The sequence below is a fragment of the Athene noctua genome, chromosome Z (genome assembly GCF_965140245.1).
Source record: "Athene noctua chromosome Z, bAthNoc1.hap1.1, whole genome shotgun sequence".
Lineage (NCBI taxonomy): Eukaryota > Metazoa > Chordata > Aves > Strigiformes > Strigidae > Athene > Athene noctua.
Window position 1 is genome coordinate 51,490,583 of NC_134077.1, and position 26,217 is coordinate 51,516,799.

At 40.1% G+C, this 26,217-nt stretch overlaps 1 long non-coding RNA gene across 1 annotated transcript; it reads left to right on the forward strand.

The window, feature by feature from the left end:
• Nucleotides 1-2,239: 2,239 nt before the first annotated feature.
• On the forward strand, nt 2,240-5,239 carry LOC141973863 (uncharacterized). The gene is made up of 3 exons (XR_012635607.1): nt 2,240-2,334; nt 4,017-4,051; nt 4,822-5,239. It is a non-coding gene; the product is annotated as an uncharacterized LOC141973863 (long non-coding RNA).
• Nucleotides 5,240-26,217: the final 20,978 nt, after the last annotated feature.

A 26,217-nucleotide genomic window follows, 5' to 3' on the forward strand; every position in this document is an offset into this window, starting at 1 on the left:
GCAGATCTCATATTTTTATTTAGTAGTTTGTGTTTGTTAGACAATTCACTTTTCGTTGGTCTTTACACATAACTTAGCTAGACATCTTCCAACAGAGGATGGCTTTGTACAGACAGTAAATTGAACAATTTCTTCATACACATTGATCAGAAGAAGAAAACGTTTATACACCATCAAATAGGAGACATTACTAACACCTCCAGACTGACATGCCATTGGTAAAGACTCTTGTATTGAAAGCAATCTGTTGCCATCTCATAAGAGTGCTTATAGAAAACTAAGAAATTTGTAACAGGATAATTGACAAAGCTGTTTATTTCCTAACATGGATCTTGAACAAGATCCTAATCACCACTTATTTCTATGCAAATTATAAAAGGAGTTATGAATCATCTTAGTGAAAAACAGACTTAGTCACACTCTGCTAGTTTTTCATCAGTCACAATGGAGATGAACTCATTCCATAAGTCAATGAATTCTCCTCTCTATTTTTTTTTTTTTTACATCTATTCTGAGATTCATTAGTGATTCAGAATTAACCCTTCTACCAAGTCATCCTGTTACATTTTTCCATCTCTCAAATATCTAGTGGTCTTGTTTCATTTATATAATTGCAAAGGTAAAGTGAGTGGCAGCTAGAAACAAATTAAAAAATGTCTTTCCATTTTACTGTATCTAAGATTATCTAGAGTTACTCACAGTATAAAGGAAGAAATAGAACTCTAAACATCTGCATAGGGTAGGGTATAATATTTCCTAAATTCAGAATTTTTATTTCTAACTATCAAGTCTCTATGAAAGAGAAATTATTTAGAGAGCCTGCAACTCCTGACCACTAACCTCATCTCTCATTATCTTATTCTGCATTTTCAGACCACTCATGTTAACTTATCTCTCTAATATTCCCATTCAGTAACATGAGTGATAACATTTTGTAATGTCCTATATGAGTATTAAATATAACTACTACTAAACTACTTGGTTTACTTGTGTTTCCATAGCTTCTCATGTTGATTGTAATAAGTTGTGAAGTTTGGTGCCTTTTTATGAAGAGAGAAACCATCAATAATTTATATAATCTCAAAAGTTAATACAATACTCTTTCTCCTGACAGCAGCATCTTATCTCTTCTTTCAGATCATTAAAACATTAAACTACAAATTGTGTAATATGTCTCAGTTTGAAGAGATGGCATAACAGTCTTTGCATTGTAAATTAGAATTTTCTAATAGAAAGAGAAGTGGAAGATGTTAACACTTCAAAGCAATTACATTTGGTATCACCTAATTTTGAAGTCTCATTGGATTCATCTGTTTCAGTTGATAACTTCACAAAAAATTTCCTTGCCTTGTTCTTGATGACACTGAATAATGGGTTAGATAGATCTATGTGATATAGTAAGATTAGTATGGGGTACAGTTTTGTTAGTCTACTTGGAAAAAAGAAAACGAACTTGGGAGTTCACCTAGAGTTTGACTATGAACTTCAGTGTAATAATAGAGATATGATATGCATATAGATATGATATAGAGATATTTTGTGGGTTATATTATGCAGCAGAGTTATCAGTGTGACTGTAGAAAATAAGTCTAGCCACAGGAGTTGATAAGGAAATATTTTTGTAAATTTTTTTAACAATCTGGCCAGAATTTTAACTCTTCTTACCTGATTTACAGTCATCAGTTTCTCTTAGGACTAATGATGCCTCTGTTCCCCATGCCATTTTGATCAAAATTTCATTCAGGACCTAAAAAATTGAGAAATTCTATTTTCAATAACTTCTCATTTTCTAAGAAAAAAATATCAATTTTTGATTCTTAATGACTAAATCAAGCCTGCCTTTTCTATAAGATATGAGATTACAACCAACTGACAAAGCAGCAAGATGCCATGGAGATCCTGAGCAGAAGCCCACTGTGCATGGAGGATCTGGTGGCCCACACAACAGGTAACCTGCACAGGTCTGCTGTGCTGTCCTTCATGTCTAGCATGGTCCTCAGGATGCGTTGTGTTGCATGGATCTTGTGACTGCAAGGAAAGCTCAACCAGCTGGTGGTAACAGATGAACCTGCAGGCAGCTCCCAGTAAGTGCTCCTGGTACCAGCACTTATGCCACTTGTGTGGCCTTGTCTTTAAGTAAAATTTCAGCCAGAATTTCTGCATGAAAATCCTCAGTGTTTTGCAGCGGAAATGATGGATAAAGATTTTTTTTTCTTTTTAGTGAATGATCAAAATGGGGTACTCTACCACAGACAGGAGCTGCACTTTGTGCTTTGTCCTGATCAGTGACACATTTGATGCTGCACTTCTCAAGATTCCCAACATATGAGAAATGTAAGATTACCTACACTATCATCTCTTTCTGTGTAGTGTTATCTTTAATAAAAGGTATTTGAATTGGTAGTTTACAGAGTCTGCCTGCCTTTCTTACTGGGATCATAACAAACCAGCATGTCATGTTGTAAAGCATGCAAAGGTGCTGCTCAGAGGTGATAAAGTGCAAACTGTAATGTCTTTGGAGGGAAGATAGGAAGCAGTTGCAGCTAAGTTGCATAAGTAAATCTCCAGTAATGAAAAAAACAAATCAGTAGCCTAGAAGGAAAATTAAATATGTAAGAGAAATTTGAACTGTTCCAAATATGGGTATAAAATATACAATTATTATGAATAGCAAATGAAAACTAGAATATAGAATGTAAATATAAATAGAATATAAATGTAAATATTCTAATATCTATAAATGTAAATATCTAATATAAATAGAATATAAATGTAAATGCTCTGGATAGCTATGTAAGAAGAAATTCAGACTAAATTTTCTGAGTTACATAGACTGCAATCTCTAATGCATTGTTGCCTCACCTGAATCAGAATGGTGCCTTTGAAGAGGATGAATATTAACAGGGTACTAAGAGGGAAAGACACCTGTGATTCAATTAGTACAGCTGAGAACTTGTGAGCCTGTTGGAATTAAACGTAAAGACTGCCATGTATTAGTGAGAAATACTATAACATTGTAACACTAAACTGGAAGGAAGAAATCTGCAGTAGTACTATGCATTTGAGTGAAAAAAGCTTTTTCTTTCTTTTCCAAGATAAGAAAACTTAAAATCAATATTCATACTCCATATTTTTTTATTTATTTCAAACTAAGTAGTTACCTTTCCTGTCCACTGCACCCCAGTTATCCTCACAGGAGAGCTATCGATTTACAGACATATATGGTGTGGTTATTGCTACAGGAAAGCTATGAATTTACCGACATATATAGTGTGGCAATGCCAAGAAAATTATTCCCTTTCTACTTTCTCACCCTGGGATTTTTCCCCTTCTGTGAAGTAAAATGAAAGAAAGTAAAGGTGAAAACTTTCTTACTGAAGGTTGTGCTCACTGAGTGGTCCAAAGAGACTTTTTAAAATGTTTATATTCTTCACTTGTCAAAGAGTGGAAGTGTCCTGTACTCAATGCTTTCTGTAGAGCTTAAAAACTTGTAATGCTAGTGTGGATCTGGCCATAGTTATTTGTTAAAGTGACACATTATTGCAGAGGAACATCTGCCAGACCAGATATTAGTTAATATGCATTGTCCAAAACATCTCAGATAAAAAACTGAATCTTGACTATGAAGAGTTTTCACATTGCTTTTGTTGTTAAGGGACTTTTCTGTTACTCATGATATTCATGTGAAACCTAACTTTTAATGGCTTTTGAGAAAGAGAGGAGAAGAAGCAGAAAATGCATAACAGTCAGCAGTGAGAGATGGGGGAAATATCTGAACTGTGTTCTATTTTTCAAAAATTCTAGTTGTTCATTTATGTAGTTAAGCTTGTGTATTTCAAAACTGAGTGAGGTTAATGGAAGGTTTTTCTGTTACTTTCTTGGACACTTTTATCTTTTTACTAACCTTATAAGTACTAAAATATTAAGACACAGAAATCCTGCTGTTGTTTGGTTTATATGCACAAATGAGTGAGATGTTCAGATTTTTTTAAATTTTTTTTTTTTTTCTCCCTTAGGTTAGTGGGTATGGAATAAGTGAAGGCTTCAGGAGGTAAATAAAGTTGAACAGTTTTAGAACTTGTAATTGTTTTATTATATATTAAATGTTTACAGATTCAAATTTTTTTTTTTTTTTTTACTATGAAACTCAAAGACACTGATCAAGACTGTGTCTTCTGTCCATTCAACTAACAGCTAAATGAATGCACATATACATAGTGACAAATAGAATTATTTTCAGGAAGTAGGTCCTGAAAGCTGGAGATATAGATGAAGACAGAGCTATTAAAACTCTCTTGAAAATACACCAGTTTTTTAATAGAAATTATTTTACATAAATGAATTGTCTTTTCATTACTGTTTTGTTTGGGTTTTTTTTTTTCCAGATGGCTTTTGTTTTTCTTTTTTTCCCTTCAAACTTAGAGTTGTGGTAATTAAAATACCTCTTAGTTTGTATCTGCTCAATGACAAATTTGCAGCTTTTTCTTTTGGATATGGTTAATTACAACTTTGTGGTGTCTGTCCAAGATCATTCTCCACACATTAAGAACATTTAAATCTTTAAGAAACAGAATCGAAGCTGCTTCTTAAATGGTGTTTAACACAATAGCACATTACAGTGCTGCTCCAGAAACACAGTTCCAGTGAACTACTGGTAGGAGAGTATGGCTTACATTTTGCTCTTTAAATACTACTACTGTCTGATACATTGACTTTTTACCTAACTACCTAAAATGAATGCATTAAACAACTGAACCTCATAATGTTAATTTCAGTGATATGATTAATGATGACAGCATTCTTGATTGTCCCCATTTATAGGAACAGAGTTTGTATTTCTGCTTCATCCAGACTTTTACCAGTGTCCGGACTGAGTTTAACACTGCCTGACAAAATAAAGGTCAAGAAGGGATGAGACTGTTGACTATGGATATATCAGGCTGTAGACAGCAGCAGTGGAAAAAATCTGTATAAGGTCTGTGTAAGATGATGGTCAGTCTTGGCACAATCACAGAAGGATACAGTTCCCATAAATAATTTAACTGGAAATTTAAAAAAGGTTCTACAACAGACTACAAGGAAACATGAAGAAATTAATAAATGTGGAAATAATTTTTACCCTCCCAGTTGTTCTGACAAACTCAGTAACAATATCAAAATCAAGAATAGAAGGTGTATTTTACTTCAGAGTGATTTCACTCTCTACCATAACTAATGAATTCTAGCTGACTATTCAGTCACGCCGGTTTGACATGAATATAAGAATGTGATAAAATGTAGAAATATAAGATTTAGTTGAAATAGTTCTTGAATGAGATTGATTAATAAAATACATAAGTATGGCATGGAAACTTACTGTGGTGTTATGGACAATGAATTTCTAATGTGCTGCTGTGCACAGTGTGTGTATTAGAAATGTGTTATTACTGTAAATTGTGGACTATATTATAGAACAAAACTTGGATAGTACCAGATATTCTTCTTACCCTATTGCAACAGAATTAAAGTCCCCAACTAATACCTATATTTTTAATCCCTATTATTAAAGTAAAGTTGCTTTGTATTCCTCCCTGGGGCCTGAGTCAAGGACCTCATAGCAAAATTCCCCGCTCTAGTGAGACCCAAGGACTACTACCCTCTCTTGGTTTTTTAGGTATTACCAGGAGAAGTCCTAAATTAATGAAGGAAGACTTCAGGACATTGGGGAAACTGGTTAAGGGGTCAAGGGCACAAATAGCGTTCATGTCCGTCCCTTCAGTTGAGGGAATGAATGAAGAAGAACACAGAACTGAACAGAATAACTTGTGTCTTTGAGACTGGTATTACCACAGAGTCACAGAATCATCTAGCTTGGAAAGGACCCTGGATATCATCTAGTCTAAACGTTCGCCCAGCACAGTTCCCACCTACAGCATATCCTTAAGCTCTAAATCGACCCTACTCTTGAACACCTCCAGGGATGGGGACTCCACCACCTCCCTGGGCAGCCCATTCCAACACCCAACAACCCCTTCTGGAAAGAAATGCTTCCTAATATCCAGTCTAAACTTTCCTTGGTGCAACTTGAGGTCATTCCCTCTTGTCCTGTCACTTTCAACTTAGGCTAAAGAGACTCATCCCCAGCCCTCTGCAGCTTCCTTTCAGGGAGCTGTAGAGGGAGATAAGGTCTCCCCTCAGCCTCCTCTTCTCCAGACTAAACACCCCCAGTTCCCTCAGCCACTCCTCATAGGACATGTGCTCCAGACCCTGCACCAGCTTCGTTGCCCTTCTCTGGACATGTTCCAGTAATTCAATGTCCTTTTTGTAGTGAGGGGCCCAAAACTGAACACAGGAATCGAGGGGCGGCCTCCCCAGTGCCGAGTACAGGGGTAAGATCCCTTCCCTGTCCCTGCTGGCCACGCTATTGCTGACACAAGCCAGGATGCCATTGGTCTTCTTGGCCCCCTGGGCACACTGCTGGCTCCTATTCAGCCAGCTGTCAATCAGCACCCCCAGGTCCCTCTCTGACTGGCAGCTCTCCAGCCACTCCTCCCCAAGCCTGTAGCCCTGCTGGGGGTTGTTGTGGCCCAAGGGCAGCCCCCGGCACTTGGCCTTATGGAAACTCCTCCAGTTGGCCTCAGCCCATGGCTCCAGCCTGTCCAGGTCTCTCTGCAGAGCCTCCCTACCCTCGAGCACATCAACACTCCCACCCAACCTGGTGTCACCTGCAAACTGACTGAGGGTGCACTCGATCCGCTCGTCTAGATTATCAGTAAAGATGTTAAACAGGAGTGGCCCCAACACTAAGCCCTGGGGGACACCACTTGTGACCGGCCACCAACTGGATTTAACTCCGTTCACCACAACTCTCTGGGCCCAGTCGTCCAGACAGTTTTTTACCCAGCGAAGTGTGCAATTATCCAAACCTCGAGCAGCCAGTTTCACCAGGAGAATGCTGTGGGAAACAGTGTCAAAAGCCTTGCTAAAGTCAAGGTAAATTACATCCACAGCCTTTCCCTCATCCCATAAGCAGGTCGTCCTGTGGTAGAAGATCAGGTTTGTCAAGCAAGACCTGCCTTTCATAAACCCATGCTGACTGGGTGTCCCGATCTGATATCAGGAAGGGTTCTTAAACAATCCCAAGAGCGAGATTAAGATACAAATGAGGTCAGATGCTGCATAACCTTAGAAACTTTATTTTTATAACAACTAATAAAAGCGATAGGACGGAGAGGAAAAGAACGGAAAAGGTCGCAATCCCTAAGCAAGAACATGATAGAGGCGCAACTAATTACCACCACCACGACCAGGGATCCGGCAATGTTCTGTCGGTCCGATGATGCTCCACGTTCCTGGCTCCGAGTTGGTTCCCCTCTTCTAGTTGGTTCCCTCTTCTAGTTGGTTTCCCTTCTTTTAGGAGTACGCAGTCTGTCTTTTTTATAGTCCCCGTCCCCAAAGTTTGTCCGCCCGTTTCCATGGGGCTCGTTGTTGTAGGTGCCACCCCATGGTCCTCCATGCGCGCATGCCCAGGTGTCCATGGTGGTCGTGCTGGCGAGGGGCCGATCTGTCTCGTTGTGGTTTCCCCTCCACCCGGCTCACGCGTAGGCACAGCTCGATGGGGGACTGCTGAGGCTGCTGATGTTCTCATCTAGGACGGATGTGGTTTTCGTTGGGGACTGTGTGTTTCCTTCAAGATGTGCTTCTTTATGCTGAGTCAGGAAGTGGTCGTCGTGGAGACAGCGATGTTGAGACATACTAAAAGTCCAAAAAGTTCCTTACACTGGGCCTGAGTATCTGGTTGTCCCTCATGTATTGCATGATGGTGTTTAGGATGAGCCGCTCCATCAGCTTCTCGAGCACCAAAGTCAAGCTGACAGGCCTGTAATTTCACGGATCATCCTTCCGAGCCTTCTTATAGATGGGTGTCACACTGGCCAATTTCCAATCTGTCTGGACCTCCCCAGGTCAGGCAGAACTGCTCGTAAATGATAGAAAGTGGCCTGGTGAGCACCCCAGACAGCTCCTTCAGCACCCTCGGGTGTATCCCATCTGATCCCATAGACGTGTGTGTGTCTGTGTGATGCAGCAGGTCACTGACTGTCTCCTCCTGGATTGCAGGGGGGTTGTTCTCCCAGTCTCTGTATTCTGTCTGTGGAAGCCGGATTTCATCAGTACAACTAATCTTGTTATTAAAGACTGAGGCAAAGTAGGCATTAAGCACCTCAGCCTTCTCCTCATCACTTGTTACCATATTTCCTCCTGCATCTAGCAGGGGATGGAGACTCTTCCTGGACTTTCTTTTGCTACTGACATACTTATAGAAACTTTTCTTGTTATCCTTGATTGCAGAGACCAAATTAATTTCCAGTTGGGATGTAGCCCTTCTGATTTCCACCCTGCATAGCCTCACAGCCTCTTTGTAATCACTGTGAGTGGCTAGCCCCTTCTTCCAAAGGCTTTAAACTCTCCTTTTCTCCCTGAGTTGCAGCCAAAGCTCCCTGTTCAGACAGGGTGGTCTTCTCTGCCAACAGCTTCTCTTAGAGCACCTGGGCACCACCTGCTCCTGAGCCATTAACACTTCCTTCCTAAAGAGTGCCCAGCCTTCCTGGGCCCCTATACCCTTCAGGAGAGTCTCCCCGGGGATCCTTTTAAGCAGGTGCTCAAACAAGACAAAGTCAGCCCTTCTGAAGTCCAGGATGTCAGTCCTGCTTAGCTCTCTCCTGACCTCTCTAAGAATAGTGAACTGTATTATTTCATGATTCTGTGCCCTAGCCGGCCTCCTACCTCCACATCATCCAACAGTCCTTCTCTGTTCACAAAGAGGAGATCCAGCAGGGCACCTTCTCTGGTCGGTTTACTCACCAGCTGCGTCAGGATGTTGTCTCCCACACATTCCAGGAATCACCAGGACTGGTCTCATTCTGCCATGTTGTATTTCCAGCAGATGTCTGGGAAGTTAAATTCGCTCACAAGAACAAGGGCATTACCATCAGGTCTTTGGATTTTTCAATCATGGGTAATGAAAAGGCTCAAACTAGTGAATTTCTGATTAAGTCTTAATTGTGATGCATGAAAGTTTTGTTTGTGTTTGTTTCCCAAGGACTGCTCAACAGTTTTCCCTTGGCCTCTTTGTCTGTCTAGACAAACGTAAAACGCTCCCTATATAACTCACCGATGGCAGCCTTCAATGGGCACTTGAGCAAACTAAAATAAGGGGAACATGAACTAAAGGGCACAAAGATACAGTCTGGGGAGGGTGATCTCGCCGATTTAGGAAGAAGACACCTGGACTCTAACTCACAGCCCATGCTCTGGAAAGAGCGGACATCGTGAAGAAGACCACATACTTATTTCCTTGACCACCGAAGACCCTCACTCTATTTCTACAATGCATGCTCAAACTATGTAAATGAATTCCGGGAACTCATTGTCATAAGACACCCCTTTCCAGGAAATCTAATGAATATGGATGATTTGTGTGTCTGCAAACTGATTTCCCTTGGCAGTTCTGGGGAGCCCTTATGGTGGAGACTCCCCAGGGCAACCTCAGCGCTGCTAATAAAGAGTACCTGCTTAACAGTTCTATTGGACTCTGTTGAGTGAATTTCTTCGTTTTCAGATGGTACCCCGGATGGGACAACCTCTTTCTAGCTGCAGGAGCCACTGAGACAGAGGACTCCCTGAGTGCCCTTGGGACTTCCCAGAGGGACTCCTCTCCTCATCAGGCTCACTGTGGGGACAGACAAGGACCATCTTCAGAAAGATGTTCTTTTAAAACTTTTTTTTTTGCTTGCTTAGGAGGTATGCCCTTGTAAAGTTACCCATAAATCGTAGAAGACCTTCTATGTTGGGTACCATACGCCCAGCAATATAGTGTGAAACACTTGATCTGGTGCGTACTTGGTCTTGGCTTGTACTTTTAACTTGTATGTAACTTGTAATTTGCCCAGTGCATCTTTGTGCATTGGTTTGGGGCCTGGATTCATTGTGTACTCTGACCATTGGCACCAGTATTGACTCTGAGATTTGAAATTTGCATTTGTTGATTATCATAATTGTCTTAGTGATGTTTGTGGTCATAAGTTAATTCTGTGACGTTTATGTGAACATTGTAAGAGAGCTCCTTGTGTAGTAATATAAGCTATATATTTCTGCTCACCTGGAAAGCGAACAGATGTTTGCAAAAGAAGTAGTTTAAAATTTTAAAGTTTAACAGTTATTGACTTGCTTTGTATCCTGAATTTGCATGATTGTGTGTGTGAGTGAGATAAATAATTACAAAGCAAGTGTGGAGTCCCAATCAGTGGTTCCGTGATCCCATGAGGGGTGCAGCTGGAGATGGATGAAATGAAAGAGCTATATGAATGTGAGTGAAAACCATCTGAAATACTTGAATAATAGGTGTTGGCTCCATATTGATGTTAAATACACTAACTGTAAGCAGATTTTAATGTGTATCGGAGCAAGATTTTGGGAACTGGGAACAACTTTGCTTGCCCTAATTGGGGGCTGGGAAATAGGTCTTATCCAATAGTTTATGGAAGTGTGTTCGGTAGATATCTGTACTGACAAAAAAAATGGGAAACAAACAAAACAGTGGAATTTTGAAAAAGAGCCCCCTTGGATGTGTGCTAACTCACTGGAAAAAAAATCAGGGGACTTCCAGTGGGAGGTATAGACAAAAGAACCATGATTAAGTACTGTAACCAACGGTGGCCCATATATACTTTGGATGACAGGCCACTTAATGGCAGTTTGGAATATACTACTATTCTACAGTTGATGCTCTTTTGAAGAAGAGAAAAGAAATGGGAAGAGGTATCTTATGTGCATATGTTTCCACCCTCCAGAATTACCTGGCGTGGCAGTGTGTCTGTGGTGTAAACTCTGCACCAAAAGAACCGATGGTGCTGGAACTAGAAAAAGAGAAAGGAAAACCCAAACTTAAAGGGTGTTGTTCGGCATGTAGCATAGGGCAGAGGTGCTTGAAGTTGAGGGGAAAAGAGAATGAGGAGACGTATCTCCTCAAACCTGCCCCTACCACTGCCCGCCTCCTGCGCTACCTTTCCTGTCACTCCTCCTTCAGAAGTTGCAGATGGAGACATGGGTGCAGTGGGGGTGTCCCCCATCACCAGCTGAACTCAGACTAAAACTAAGGAGGAGGGTGGGCTAAAGATTGTGGCCCCCCTGTGGGACATGGTAGGGCCAGAGGGATTAGCCCAGGTAAAAGTCCTGTTTACACATGCAGATTTAAACTTTTGTAAGGAAGTAGTGAGAAGCTATCGGGATGATCTGGGGAATGTAACCAATAGCTTCAAATTGATAATTAAAAATCAAGATCCCAATTGGGAAGATGTGAATATTTTATTGGGAGACATGACAGAATAGGAAAAACAGTTAATATTAAAAGACAGCCTGAACACACATACATTTCCAAATTGGGCAGTTACTTACTTCTCTAAGTAATTGGATGAAATGAGCAAAGGATGGCCCGGATGTTTGAAAGCAGTCACAGCAATTGTTCTCAACATTCAAGAAGCCCAAAAGTTTACTATAGGACAAAAGATGATGGTATTGGTGTCCCATACTGTCTTGTCCGTCCTAGAAAAAAAGGGAGGCCATTGGCCTTCTCCTTCCAGATTTCTAAAATATCAAGCCATCCTGGTGAAACGGGATGATGTAAATATTGTGACCACTAACACTGTGAATCCCACCTTTTATCAGTGGGACCATATCAGAGCCTGTAACCCATGACTGTCTGGAGTACATGGAAGCCGTTTACTCCAGTAGACCTGACTTGAAAGAAGAACCACTTGAGGATGCTGAAGGCACCTGGTTCACGGATGGAAGAAGCTTCATAAAACAGGGAAACTGTAAGACAGGATACTCTGTGACCACCACTTCTGAAGTAATAGAAGATAAACCATTGCCAGTAGGGACTTTTGCTCAGCAGGCTGAAATAATTGCCTTGACCAGAGCTTTAGAACTGGCAAAAGGGAAAAAGATCAATATATGGACAGACTCGAAATATGCTTTTGGAGTAGTACATGCTCATGGTGCTGTATGGAAAGAATTATGATTACTCACAGCACAAGGAAAACAAATAAAACATGCAGAGGAAATTTTAAGGCTGCTAGAAGCCATAAAACTCCTTGAAAAGGTAGCCATCATGCATTGTCAAGGGCATCAAAAAGGTAACACTGAACAGGAAATTGGAAATAATTTGGCAGATCGGAAGGCCAGACAGGTGGCAGAAATGACTGAAACAATAGCTTTAGTTTTGGTCCCAGGCAGTAACCTTTCAATCCTAAACTCAGATTTGAAACCTGAATATTCAAAGGAGGACCTAAAACTGATTAATGATTTGAAGAGTAATAAAGAAAAAGATGGATGTTTTTATGTTCCAGATGGGCAAATAATAGTGGCTTCTAACATACTATAGAAGTTTTAGATGAACATAAGAAAACACATTGGGGAGCAGATGCTCTATACAAGCAGCTAAATCAAAAAATAGTAAGCCAAAATTTGTACACTACTATGAAACAAGTAACCCAAAGATGTGAGATCTGTTTAAAAAAACAACCCAAATACGTAAAACAAAATTCAAATTGGAGTTATAGGGAAAGATAATAGTCCGGGACAACATTGGCAGATAGATTTTTCTGAACTCTCAAGAAGATGGAGGTATTGGTACTTGTTGGTATTAACAGAAACCTTCTCAGGTTGGCCAGAGGCATTCCCATGCAGAACTAATAAGGCAAGAGAGGTTACCAAAGTGTTATTGAATGAAATAATTCCCCACTTCGGAGTGCCAACAGTGATTTCATCAGACAGAGGTACTCATTTTTGTGCACAAGTGATACAACAAATTAGTAAAATATTGGGTATAGATTGGCAATTGGATACAGCATATCGGTCTCAAGCCAGTGGACAGGTTGGGAAGATGAATCATTTGATTAAACAACAAATGGCAAAAAATTGTCAAGAAACCAATCTATATTGGTATCAAACTCTTTCCCTTGTTCTATTAAGAATAAGAACTAAGACCAGATCTAAAAAAAAAAATCTCAGTCCTTTTGAAATTTTATTTGGCAGACCTTATCAATTTCCATTTAAAGGGGAAGACTTGAGCCAATTAGGAGAGAACCATTTATATCAATATGTGATATCATTGAGGAGGATATTGAATAAAATTAATAAGGTAGTTTTGGGGACTAGGGTCAGAGGTCTAGATTAGCTGATTCATCATTTTAATCCTGGAGACTGGGTATAGTTAAGACTTTTTCAAGTCAACCCCTCCAAGAAAAATGGAATGGAGCATTCCAGGTGCTGTTGATGTCTTTTAGTGATAAAGATTAAAGAGCAAGCCACACAGATTCATTATTCATGTATCAAGAAAGCTCCAGTGCATGGATCTCCCAGGAAGAGGGCCCTCTAAAGCTCCGACTCAAAAGACTGTAACTATTTTGCTGATACAGCTAGTTATATATCAGAAAGGTACCTGTAGTGGTTTGACCTTGGCTAAATGCCAGGCACCCACCAAGTTACTCTATCACTTCTCCCCCTTTCTCCCTTTTTTTCTCAACAGGATAAAGAGGGGAAAGAAAATAAGATAGGAAAAATAAAACAATCCTTGTGGGTAAAGCAAAATCAGTTTTAATATAAGTGAAGCGAAGCAAAGGTCCACATGTGGAAGCAAAAAGAAAACAGATTTTTTCTCAACTCCCCATGAACAGGCGCTGTTGGGCTTTCTCAGGAAGCAGGGCTCCGATACGTGTAGTGGTTGCCTCAGAGGACCAAGGGTGAACCCCCCTCCCCCTTCCTCCTTTCTCCCAGCTTTATACTGAGCAGACATCACATGGTCTGGAATATCCCTTTGGTCGGTTCAGGTCAGCTGTCCTGGCTGTGTCCCCTCCCAAGATCTTGCCCACCCTGTCCCACTGGGGGGAAAATGTCGGAAAGAGCCTTGGTGCTGTGTAAGCACTGCTCAGCAGGAGCCACAACAACAGGGTGCTACCAAAACCCTGTCAGCTCCCAACATATAGGGCTGCTACAGGGGAAAACCAATTCTGGCTTGGCCAGACCCAGTACAGTACCTTACAAAGGTTGGGAACCCAGTGGAATGATAACACTCATGTGCAGTTGGTAAAAAGAGTATCACTAGCAATTAATATGAGTGAATGTTGGGTATGTACTAAATTTCCAGGGCATAGTGCTATTACAAACCTCTCATTGGCTGGCCTTCCAATTCCCTTCAATACCACCTGTAATGATCTCTGGAACAACCAGAAAACTCAATTTAAGGAACAGAATGAGAACTCATAAGTTTGGGATCAAAAAGTTCCTAAATTGAAAGAGAAAGTTAAATGCATAACAGATCAGAAAACTACCTTTCTGGGTTACTTTTCAGTGGGGAATTATTTCCAGAGTGATTGGTACTTCCAGCTTCAGCTACAAAAGGAACACGAACACTATAGAGGGAAATATTGGAAGGTTCCTAAAGTAAAGGGATGGTATTGGTTATGTAGAAACCGCCAGAAAATCACTACCCCCTTGGTGGACTGGATCATGTACATTAGGAGTAGTTCTCTCACAAATTAAAGTAATGCCTCAATTACATGAAGCAGACTGGGAGAGACTGCCCATAGGGAGACAAAAGAGGAATATACCAACATCACAGAGGGAAGTTACTGAGATTTCTAAAATCACACTCCAAAACAGAATGGCTCTAGACATGATGTTGGCCTCACGTGAGGGAGTGTGCGCAGTTGTAAATTCTAGTTGTTGTACATACATAGATGAAACAGGAAAAATAAATGTAGATCTAGGAATAATAAGCAACGATTAGATATTTTGCAGGAAATACAAAAGGAGGATAATATCTTAGGCTTTGAAGAAATATGGGACAAGCTTACTTCATGGTTACCGAACTTCAAATGGTTAAAACAATTACTTGCATTGATCATAGGAACAGCTGTGATGATTGTAGTAACTTGTTTGACAATTTTGGCATCAGATGGGATGCACCTGTCCCAGAGAGGGAAAAGGATCTTGGGGCAGGAGTTAGCTGGGCTTATTGAGAGACCTTTAAACAAGAGTTGAAGGGGGCAAAACATCAGCCCATCTGCAGTGCATGTATACCAATGCACACAGCATGGGTAACAAGCAGGAGGAGCTTGAAGCCATGATGCAACAGGAAAATGATGATGTCGTGGCTATAACAGAAAGATGGTGGGATGTCTCCCATGACTGGAGTGCGCCAGTTGATGGCTGCAAGCTCTCTAGGAGGGATAGACAAGGAAAGAGAGGTGGTGGGGTGGCGCTGTATGTTAGGGGCTCTTATGATTGCTTTGAGCACAAGTGTAGTGAAGACCGGGTGGAGTGTCTTTGTGTTAGAATCAGGGGGAAGGCCACAGGGCAGATGTTGTAGGAGTCTACTATAGGCCACCCACCCAGGACAGAGAGGAGGATGAAATATTCTATAGACACTTAGGGGAGAAATCTCATGATCACTTGCCCTTGTTCTTGTGGGTGACTTTAACTTCCCAGGCATCTGCTGGAAATACAACACAGAGCGGGACCAGTCCTGGAGATTCCTGGACTGTGTGGGAGACAACTTCCTGATACAGCTGGTGAGTGAACTGACCAGAGAAGGTGCTCGGCTGTATCTCCTCTTTGTGGACAGAGAAGGACTGGTGGATGATGTGACAGTTGAAGGACTACTAGGGCACAGCAATCAGGAAATAATAGAGTTCTCTATTCTTAGAGAGGCCAGGAGAGGGTGCAGCAGAAGTGACATCCTGGATTTCCAAAGGTCTGACTTTGTCTTGTTTGGGCACCTGCTTGACAGGATCCCTTGGGAGACTCTCCTGAAGGGTATAGGGGTCCAGGAGGACTGGGGACTCTTCAAGAAGGGAGTGTTAATGGCTCAGGAGCAGGCAGTGCCCAGGTGCTGTAAGAGAAGCCATTGGCAGAGAAGACCACCCTGGCTGAACAGGGAGCTTTTGCTGCAACTCAGGGAGAAAAGGAGAGTTGACAGCCTTTGGAAGAAGGGGTTAGCAACTCACAGTGATTACAGAGATGCTGTGAGGCTATGCAGGGTGGAAATCGGGAGGACTAAAGCCTAGCTGGTAATTAATCTGGCTTCAGCAATCAAGAACAAGAAAAGTTTCTATAGGTATGTCAGTAGCAAAAGACAGTCCAGGGAGAGTCTCTATTCCCTGCTAGACACAGGAAGAAACATGGTAACAAGTGATAAGGAGAAGACTGAGGTGCTTAATGCCTTTTCTGCCTCAGGCTTTAATAACAAGACTAGTTGTACAGACGGAATCCAGCCTCCTCAGCCAGAAGATAGAGACTGGGAGAACGACCCCCCCACAGTCCAGGAGGAGACAGTCAGTGACCTGCTGCATCACACAGACACACACAAGTCTATGGGACCGGATGGGATACACCCGAGGGTGCTGAAGGAGCTGGCTGGGGTGCTCGCCAGGCCACTTTCTATCAGTTACGAGTAGTCCTGGCTGATCTGGGGAGGTCCCGACTGATTGGAAATTGGCCAATGTGACACCCATCTATAAGAAGGGTAAGAAGGATGATTCGTGAAATTATAGGCCTGTCAGCTTGACTTTGGTGCCCGGGAAGCTGATGGAGCAGCTCATCCTGAGTAACATCACACAACACATGAGGGACAACCAGATGCTCAGGCCCAGTCAGCATGGGTTTATGAACGGCAGGTCCTGCCTGACAAACCTGATCTCCTTCTATGACAGGGCCACCTGCTTATCGGATGAGGGAAAGGCTGTGGATGATGTCTACCTTGACTTCAGTAAGGCCTTTGACACCGTTTCTCACAGCATTCTCCTGGTGAAACTGGCTGCTCGTGGCTTGGATGGGCACATGCTTTTCTGGGTAAAAAACTGTCTGGATGGCCGGGCCCAGAGAGTTGTGGTGAACGGAGTTAAATCCAGTTGGCAGCTGGTCATGAGTGGTGTCCCCCAGGGCTGGGTGTTGGGGCCACTCCTGTTTAACATCTTTACTGATAATCTAGACGAGGGGATCGAGTGCACCCTCAGTGAGTTTGCAGATGACACCAGGTTGGGTGGGAGTGTTGATGTGCTCGAGGGTAGGGAGGCTCTGCAGAGAGACCTGGACAGGCTGGAGCCATGGGCTGAGGCCAACTGGAGGAGTTTCCATAAGGCCAAGTGCCGGGGGCTGCCCTTGGGCCACAACAACCCCCAGCAGGGCTACAGGCTTGGGGAGGAGTGGCTGGAGAGCTGCCAGTCAGAGAGGGACCTGGGGGTGCTGATTGACAGCTGGCTGAATAGGAGCCAGCAGTGTGCCCAGGGGGCCAAGAAGACCAATGGCATCCTGGCTTGTGTCAGCAATAGCGTGGCCAGCAGGGACAGGGAAGGGATCTTACCCCTGTACTCGGCACTGGGGAGGCCGCCCCTCGATTCCTGTGTTCAGTTTTGGGCCCCTCACTACAAAAAGGACATTGAATTACTCGAACATGTCCAGAGAAGGGCAACGAAGCTGGTGCAGGGTCTGGAGCACATGTCCTATGAGGAGTGGCTGAGGGAACTGGGGGTGTTTAGTCTGGAGAAGAGGAGGCTGAGGGGAGACCTCATCGCCTTCTACAGCTACCTGAAAGGAGGGTGCAGAGAGCTGGGGATGAGTCTCTTTAAGGAAGTAACAATTGATAGGACAAGAGTAATGGCCTCAAGTTGCCCCAGGAAAGGTTTGGACTGTATATGAGGAAGTATTTCTTTACCGACGGGTTGTTGGGTGTTGGAATGGGCTGCCCAGGGAGGTGGTGGAGTCCCCATCTCTGAAGATCTTTAAGAGTTTTGTCGAGTAGGTGCTTAGGGATATGGTGTAGTTGGAAACTGTCAGTGCTGGGTTGATGGTTGGACTAGATCAACTTCAAGGTCCTTTCTAATCTAGTTGATTCTGTGATTTTGTGATTTTGTATTGTGAGAACAAATGACAAATAGTTTAGTATGCATGCCTGATAGGTAGGAAGGCAGGAATACTTGAGCTTACAGACAACAGAGTAATTTAATGTTGCAGGGAACATTACTTAAACTAACATTGCATAAACTAACAATTTCATCATGTTTACAAATTATGATGAACACTGGATAAGCTACTTAACCTAAAGCCCTAATGAATAAAAAGAAAATTTTCTTATTTCCATTCTAGTTTGTGGCTTATATTTTTGAAAATTTGCAATCTATTTCAATCAGAGGCTTGAAATTCTGTGAACTGTCAACTGGGCTGAATACAGATTCAACTCTAGCCTTTAGTAGGCCTTGTATTCCATGTACATAGTAAGGCTAAATTCAGTAGATTTTACAGGATGAAATTACAACTATTCAAGAATAAGGCACCACATATGTCACTGGTTTGCCACCAATCAAAATTAATAATGTTTGATTCTAGTATGAATACAGAATTATGAAAGTAGGGTTACATGTTTACATTTATCTTGCATTTTTCACATGTAACCAGAAAACGATGCTATTATGAATTCCTCTGTATAGCCCTGTACCAAGGCCAAAGAATTGGTCAGTAATCATTTACTAGGTGCACCTAGATACCACTTAGGTAATTAGATTTATAATTAAAAATAATTCTGTTTGAAGTTGTTAGAGAGATGTCTAGACACAGAAGTAATTTATTACCTAGAATACATTGGATAATGTCTCAGATGTACCACAACCTGAAATTAATGAGAACTGGGGAGAATGAACTGTAACAGCTTACAGATCTCTGCCAAGGAACAGTGAAACTAGGTAATAGGGGGAGATCGCGACCACCGACTCATGGGCCTCCAACCCAAATTACACCCCAGACTCATATCTAGAGATTTCTAAGCTTCAATGCGCAGAATCGGAAGAAGGAGGGAAGTATGATAATGATTTCCAGGAATTCTTGTGTTTATGTATGAATACCTAATGAATATGTATGATTGAATAATATATAAACTGGATGAATCTTGTGACTGGTGTGCGTTGTTGGTGAGAGCACTCCCCTGCGCACCCAGCCGTCAGTAAAGAAGTGTCTGCTTATCTGCATCAAACTGGTGTCAGTAAGTTTTTATCCTGGCTCTTCGGTGACACATACAGCCATATAGTGGTTAAACTGGAGAACAGTGACACTGATAAAGGAAAAATTATTAATAGAAAAACAGATTAAAAAGAATCTTAACTGCCATTTCTGAACCAGGGCGAGATGTAATTTTATTTTCATGTAAGATCAGCTTCCTCAAAAATCTAAAATCTCTAAAACAAAGACTTAACTTTGGTGTCAAAGTGGACAGCAAGATGTTTTTTTCATTTATTTTAGGAGCAGCATAGACTCTTCTTGAAGGAAAGAGAAGGAAATGAGAAGTATATGCAAAAATAATTAATTTTTAAGAAATTGTAGAAAATATTTGCAAAATCAGATGTTTCTTCTCAGGCTGACCTTTTTTTCTGAGTTTCAAATTTTTTTCCTAAATGAGAAATGTTGTATTTTTTTCATTTGTATCATCTCACAGTGCAAATGCATAGAATTAGGTGAGCCTTCTTTTATAAATTACGGAATTTAAAAATACTTTATCATATAATATTTCATAATACACTTTAAACATGATAAAATATGTGCATCACAGTTCTTCATTAGTTGAAAATTATTATACTTCTCTGTATGTCCACCTTCCGTCAAATGATTTTGACTGGGAAAGTTGAAACCATTTTTAAATTAAGCAGCATATATGAATAATATGCACTATTAATTGGTGGCTGAGTAAATGGTGCATTAACAGAAGAATGATTCAATTTAGATTAATGAATTGGCTTTTTGTTGTTACTTTGCTTTGATTGTTTTATTGTTTTCCCTTTTTAAATAAGCCACATTCCTTTTTTTGCAATCCTGCTTGATAACCTCATAGTTCCATTTTTGCTACTTCTTGCTGCACAGTATTCTTTGTGTAGACTATGTAAACTAACAGGAGGAAAAGAAAGAACATTAGTTAATGCCTATGAGAACATGGTATTTTTGTAAATGTCATTCTGGTGCCAGTGAATCAGCATTTTTCTAACACTGAAGTGCCATTTCTGTAACTACACTTATGTATGGATTATTTCAAACAGTCAGGATTCAGCAGTGTGAAAGATAATGCTCCCCTAAGCATGCAATGAAGAGAATGGATTTCTGCTAGCATTCTGAAGAGAATAATTATTTTAAAAAGGTTGGCAATCATATTTGTTAGTTATCACAGGTCAACTATTTTAGAAGAAATTGGATTTTAAATAAATCCATAGAACTGAGTTTAGTGAGAGATGAATTTTTAAGAGGTGGGAACCTCTTTATGAGTTTAGTACAGTAAACCCTCTGAGAATTGAAATTATGTAGACTGTGTCTGCAGAATCATTCTGCATTGAACCTTGTTAAACGGAATATTTTTTTGTAACACTGAATATAAGCAATGAATTGAGTTTAACCAGGATTAAAAAGGATTTTGTCCTAGAAAAATGATATAAATCTAACATCAGTATGTGCTTGAATGGAAATCTCATTGATAGCCATGTCTAGCAAGAAGCTAAGAATGAAACATTTAATTACTTTCTCTTACATTGCCAACTCCTCCTCCTCCTTCCTCCTAAAAGGAAGTTTGTCTTCTTTGTTCAGAAGATAACATTTGTTCAAGTTAGAAAATGATACCTCAACATTTGTCACCTTGAAGATGTCATAAGTGAGTCTTCAAGATAAGGCAAGGTTGACCATCAGACAACTGTAAAGCAGAAGCTTGGAAAAGGCAATCTAAATAAACATTTTATCATGTAGTGTTCTGTTTCCACCTAAAAGGAGGTAGTTTAAGACAGAGATAATGTGTGTAGTAGACATAAAGGCCCAAAAAGAATTACTGCCAGCTTAAATTTTGCAATTCCTTAAGTATTGCAAAGCCATAATTGGTAGAAGCAGCATCAGCTAGTCAAAGCTACAATGCTTCTGTAAAACTGTAGTACTTTATATTTTTTCAACAAAAAATGTGACATCTTTAGAAGTTATGATAGGTAAGAAACAAAAAAAACCCAGCAAACAACAGCAAAACAAAAACCAAGACACAGTAATTTTTTTTTCCTAGAAATCCTTTTATCCAAAATAAGTCAAATACTTATCCTGCTACAGCGAGGGCAGAGTTGAAATACTACTGTTCCACTTTTCAAGTTCAAAAGAGCTGCTCCTTATCTTAGTCCACAGACATTCCTAAATTTCTTGCACAGCAGAATTTGAGGTTAAGGATACAGCAACATGAAGAGCAACATTCTCTACAAAGATAACAGGTCTGTAAAATGGGACAAATGATTCTCAGGTCTGTACAGTGGAAGGCAGGGGACTTGGAAAGAAAAACATTGTACCAAATAATCATGACATACATTGCATGCTTATGGTATACACTGGAAAGGGTCTAGGTCTCTTAATGTCTCCTATAGTAGCTACTACATTCCTTGAACTTCTCCTTTGTGATTTTTTCCTGTATATTCAACAAATTATTTTCATGGTGTACAGCTGTGTTCTTAAATATTAGTCTCAGCTATTGTACGTATTTGAGTACAGCTATTTTGTCAGGAGAAATTCTCATAATACCTTTGCAGATCAATAAATATGCTTCCGAATTTAAATATCCAAGACTTTATTCCATCAGGCAGCTCTTTAAGTTTTGAAGTGAAAGCTTTCACTGCTTCCTTCACTGAATTGGATGCAGATGTGAGAAACAGCAAAATCATCCAGCAGTTATGAAGACATTTTTCTAGTTTAGTGTTTTATTTATTCTATTTATTCTTAGAGATGTTGACTCAATTTTACAGTGTGATTACACACAACAGTTTTTCTTGTCCAAAACCAAGCCAAGTTGACTGTTCATGCACATATGCACCTTATTTATAACATGTAAAATACTTTGTTAATGTTCAACTAATGTGTAAATTCTACTAAAAGTGAAGGAAGCTCTTTCTTAATATAATATCCACATCATATTCACTATTGATGTCTACTGATAAACTTTATGCAAAATACAGAAATTAAGTCCTTGCAATATATTGTATTTTAAATGGTGTGTTCAGCCACTATAAATAATAGATAGATGGCATCACTACTGAAAATACTCCTGATTTTGTTACTAATTGCCATCATAGCAGAGTGTTCACCCTCTGTATTTAAATTTGTGTCAGAATTTTCTGTATAACTTTATTTTCAGGATTGAAACTATCTTTTGATAGTGAACTATTGGAAATGTTCTGTCAGACAAATTCATGAAACAAAAAATCTATGTACTGCATACAGCAAAAAAGTGCAGTGGTATGAGGTTCATATAATTACACAAAACATCCCTGTTGCATTTAAGGTAATGAATTAATTTGGTAAGAGATAAATCCCCTTGTGTTCTAGCCAGTCCTCAGAGATTAGAGGGGCAGAGGTGGCTGGACTTATCTCTTAATAGCTATGCCAACTGGAGTCATGACTATAGGCCTGACACCAGATGCACGAACAGCCCGTATGCTGTAGGTCCAGTTGCATTCAAGAGAAGCAGTCAGGTTCACAAAGAGTACGGTTTATTCTTATGCAACATCTACAGATTCTTTAAGATTGCCTGTAATAAATGCACAAACTGCAAGTTGGCTATACAGCACTACACAGAAAATAAAAACTATTGCAATCACACACACTTAATTCCTGGGTAATCACGTGGCCTAGCTGAGGGCTCAAATCTTACCAAAAGGCGTCCCTTCTGGGGGGGGGCGGGGGTGTGAGGGGGCAAGGAGCACATATCCATTGATCTGTCCCTCCGATTTGGCATCAGATTATCATCCCTCTGAGTCAGACACAAACTCAGGGTAACATTTATCTAGGTGTGAGTGTGAGTGTGTGGGACTGTGGTCAAGCCATTGTTTCTTGAGTAACGACACAGCACATTCCTTGGTGTGGAGTGTGCACTGGTTTTGTGGGAAGAGAGGAAGAATAAGGTCTGCAGAGTACTGCAAAGCCGTCCTTGAGAGAAGGGGAAGAGCAGGAGATACATCTGCATTTCCAGTGTTCCTTGGGAAAAGTGGAAGAATGGGACCACGTGGTCTCCACCTCGCTTTGCATTCTTCCTTGGTGTCACAGCAACACAAATCACTGGATCCCCATCCTGTCCCTTGTTTGTTCTGAGCACCACTTGTTAAGGAAATGTGTGTTTTGCTTTTCCACACTTCCAACAATCCCCTTGATCATTTCTGTGATTACATGTTTTGGTACAGACAACTATTACAGTATGTGACAGAAGCTTGGTATCTCTTTTAATCAAACTGCAGTTTAACAGTGCAACATATTTGCACTGCTTACTTGTTGCTAACATTAGGAAAGTTCCCTAATGTCAAACTTGAATCTCACCTGTAACAATTTAACCCCATTACTTCGAATAATTCCCAAGATGAAGAACAGGAAAGAAATCACCTCCTTCTACTTTGTAAAGCCCAGATGATAAACAAAGGTTTTTCTTAACTCAGCTACCCTAATTTCTTCTTTTTTTTCTGATAGGTTGCTGATTGTTATTTGTGTTCTCCTCTGCTGACTTCAGATATTATATATTTCTTTTAAGTATCAAGATGCAAAATTTCACAAAGATCTTGAGAGTATGCTGAGAAAAGATTATACTTACGCATTTTCTAATCTATCTTTCTGTTTATATTCCCTTGTCCATTTGCTCTTTGTATCAGGAAGACACTTTTCATACTTTCCTTGCTATCCATTCTAGTACTTTCTGGACCCTTTTTCTGCACACATAGTGTCTACACAATCGTTCTGACTATATTTCTGCAACTGAATTTTCCTGCTTAAATCTCACATTTGAACCTATTAAATGGTGAGTTGGGTTTATTTTCTGTGGGTTTGTTTGTTTGTTTGTTTGTTTGTTTGTTTGTTTTCCACAGGAAAATGGAACAGTGTTCAATGCTCTTTTGTTCTGGTTATTGTGAATTCGAACCATGTTTTCCATTGAACTGACAGATTCCTTCAGCATAGTGCCTACCAAAATGTCATACACCTACTTACCTTGCATCCTAACAGACCTAGAGAAAACATATGGAATCCTTCTCCTCATAGGTTTTCACTTTTAAAATAAAAAATTCATAAGTACTTTCTGATTGTCATTTCTAAACAGCTTTGTAACCTACCTTGTAGGGATTTCATATAGGATACATTTACTTAATTTGCTTAGGATGGTGTTATAAGAGACAGACTCAAAAACCTCAGTAATTTTAGAAGTGCTGGTTTTTTCCCCTGTTCAAGAGTTCTGGTTTTCTGTCATCAGTTATTCTCTTATAATACTGAGTTTAATGGAAAATTCAATGAGAAAACCCAAAGTCACTGTCTCAGAGGCTCAGATGAGAATCAGTTATAAGCTGTATGATAAATCCTAGTTATGTGATTCCATGACCAAGAAGTTACGTGTTTATAGGCAAGATGAAGTTTGTGTAAGGGATCTGGACATTTAGTCAATGGCAGATAACATTATATATATTTCAGAGGAAGGTAATGGCTTTTGTTAAGCCAATATGGAAATTTCTCAGCTACTTTTAGATATCTATAATGTAACATACACATCTGGGCTACTAATCTGAGTTCTTATAGTTACTACTGAGAAATAAGCATTTCTGCAGAGTGATTTATGTAGCTTATTTTATATGTCTATTTTAGTATGAAATGCATTGTAAGCTTTCAGCAATTCTTTCTCTTTATTGGCCATAAAATAAGTTTAGATAATTAACTTAGATATAAATTGGAATAGACGACTCCCATCCTGACTTTGGATGAAATGCATGATAATTATTTGGGCTCTCTCTGTGTATTTAAGGCCTTCAACCTTAGTTGCTGGGCATGGATTTGGTGAGAGGAAGGTCTAAGAGGAAATGAAGTAGAATTATTCTTTCTCTTTTTTTTTTTTTTTTCTTCTGTGCCAATGCAAAATGCTTGATGTCATCTATATGAATATTTTGCATTTTTTTTATAAATGTTTACTTTTCTCAAGTTTTAGTCTAAACTAATCTGTGGTAAAAGTAGTTTCAGGGAACTGGATGACTTTTGCTGTTTCCTTAAAATGGCAGTCCTCAGAAATGTAGCTTGAGGACACTTGGAAGGTGATCTGTTCTACCTCCATTGCACATTTCACAGAGCAGCCACAACACTCTCTTTCCTCTTAACTTGTCAGATTACCTTGAGAGCTGATAATGCTGTGGTCCATAAGGAAGTAATGTCTTTTGGTAACCAGCAGTATCCAGGAAAACCAGGACAAGATATGTATCAGCTGTCATACTGGCAAGTGGAGAGAAACAAATTGTATGAAATTAGATTTATACTTAGAAAAATTAATGAGGTTTTCAGGTGTATAAGCCATTATTGTGTAATTCTAACTTATGGTTGGTTTGAATAATTGTTGATAATATGTGACTCTCTGGAATCAAATTCTTGGCCTGTGGTTTTTAAGTAAATAGTATATTTGAGTGTATATATATATATATATATATATATATATATAAAAATATCTTATTTTCCTACTATAAATGTGGAAAATGTAGTGTAACAGAAGGAAATTAAATGTAGCAACTGATTTGCGGAAACAAACTCTACAACTTGGAGAGAGTTATACAGCAAGTATGTTTACTCCGGCACTGGGGTGCAAGGAGATTTCTCCACAAAGCTTGTCCACACACCGCACATTTTACCAAAAACTAATAGAGTGCGGATATCCATATTCATTGGATTATATAATACAAATATACATATGCTATGCATGAGTAAGGCTGGGTTAGTTCAAAAGGCTGATGTCAGCAGTTTATGTTCTCTTTGCACCTGCGCATTGCCTCCTGGGGGGCGGCCTCAGGGGGGCTGTGGGAGGAAGGCTCACAGTTCTCCTTGCCTTGTACTTTTCCTCAGAGCATGCACAGATTCTCTTAGCCAATTTCTTGAATAACAAGAGTGGTTTCAGCCAGTTTACTCATTATAACTTATCTAAAAGTACCAATGTATCAAGTTCTACCGTCCATATATGGCTATCTTTTCATTACAAAGACTAAAGTAGTTAGAGCACATCTGCTTTCCAAGAACAAGAAACATATTTTTGCTGAACATAGTAATTCTTGGTGACTTTCCACAGAAAACTGCTTTGTTTTGATGAACACAGTACCAGTAGCCCTTGGTAAACGTCCACAG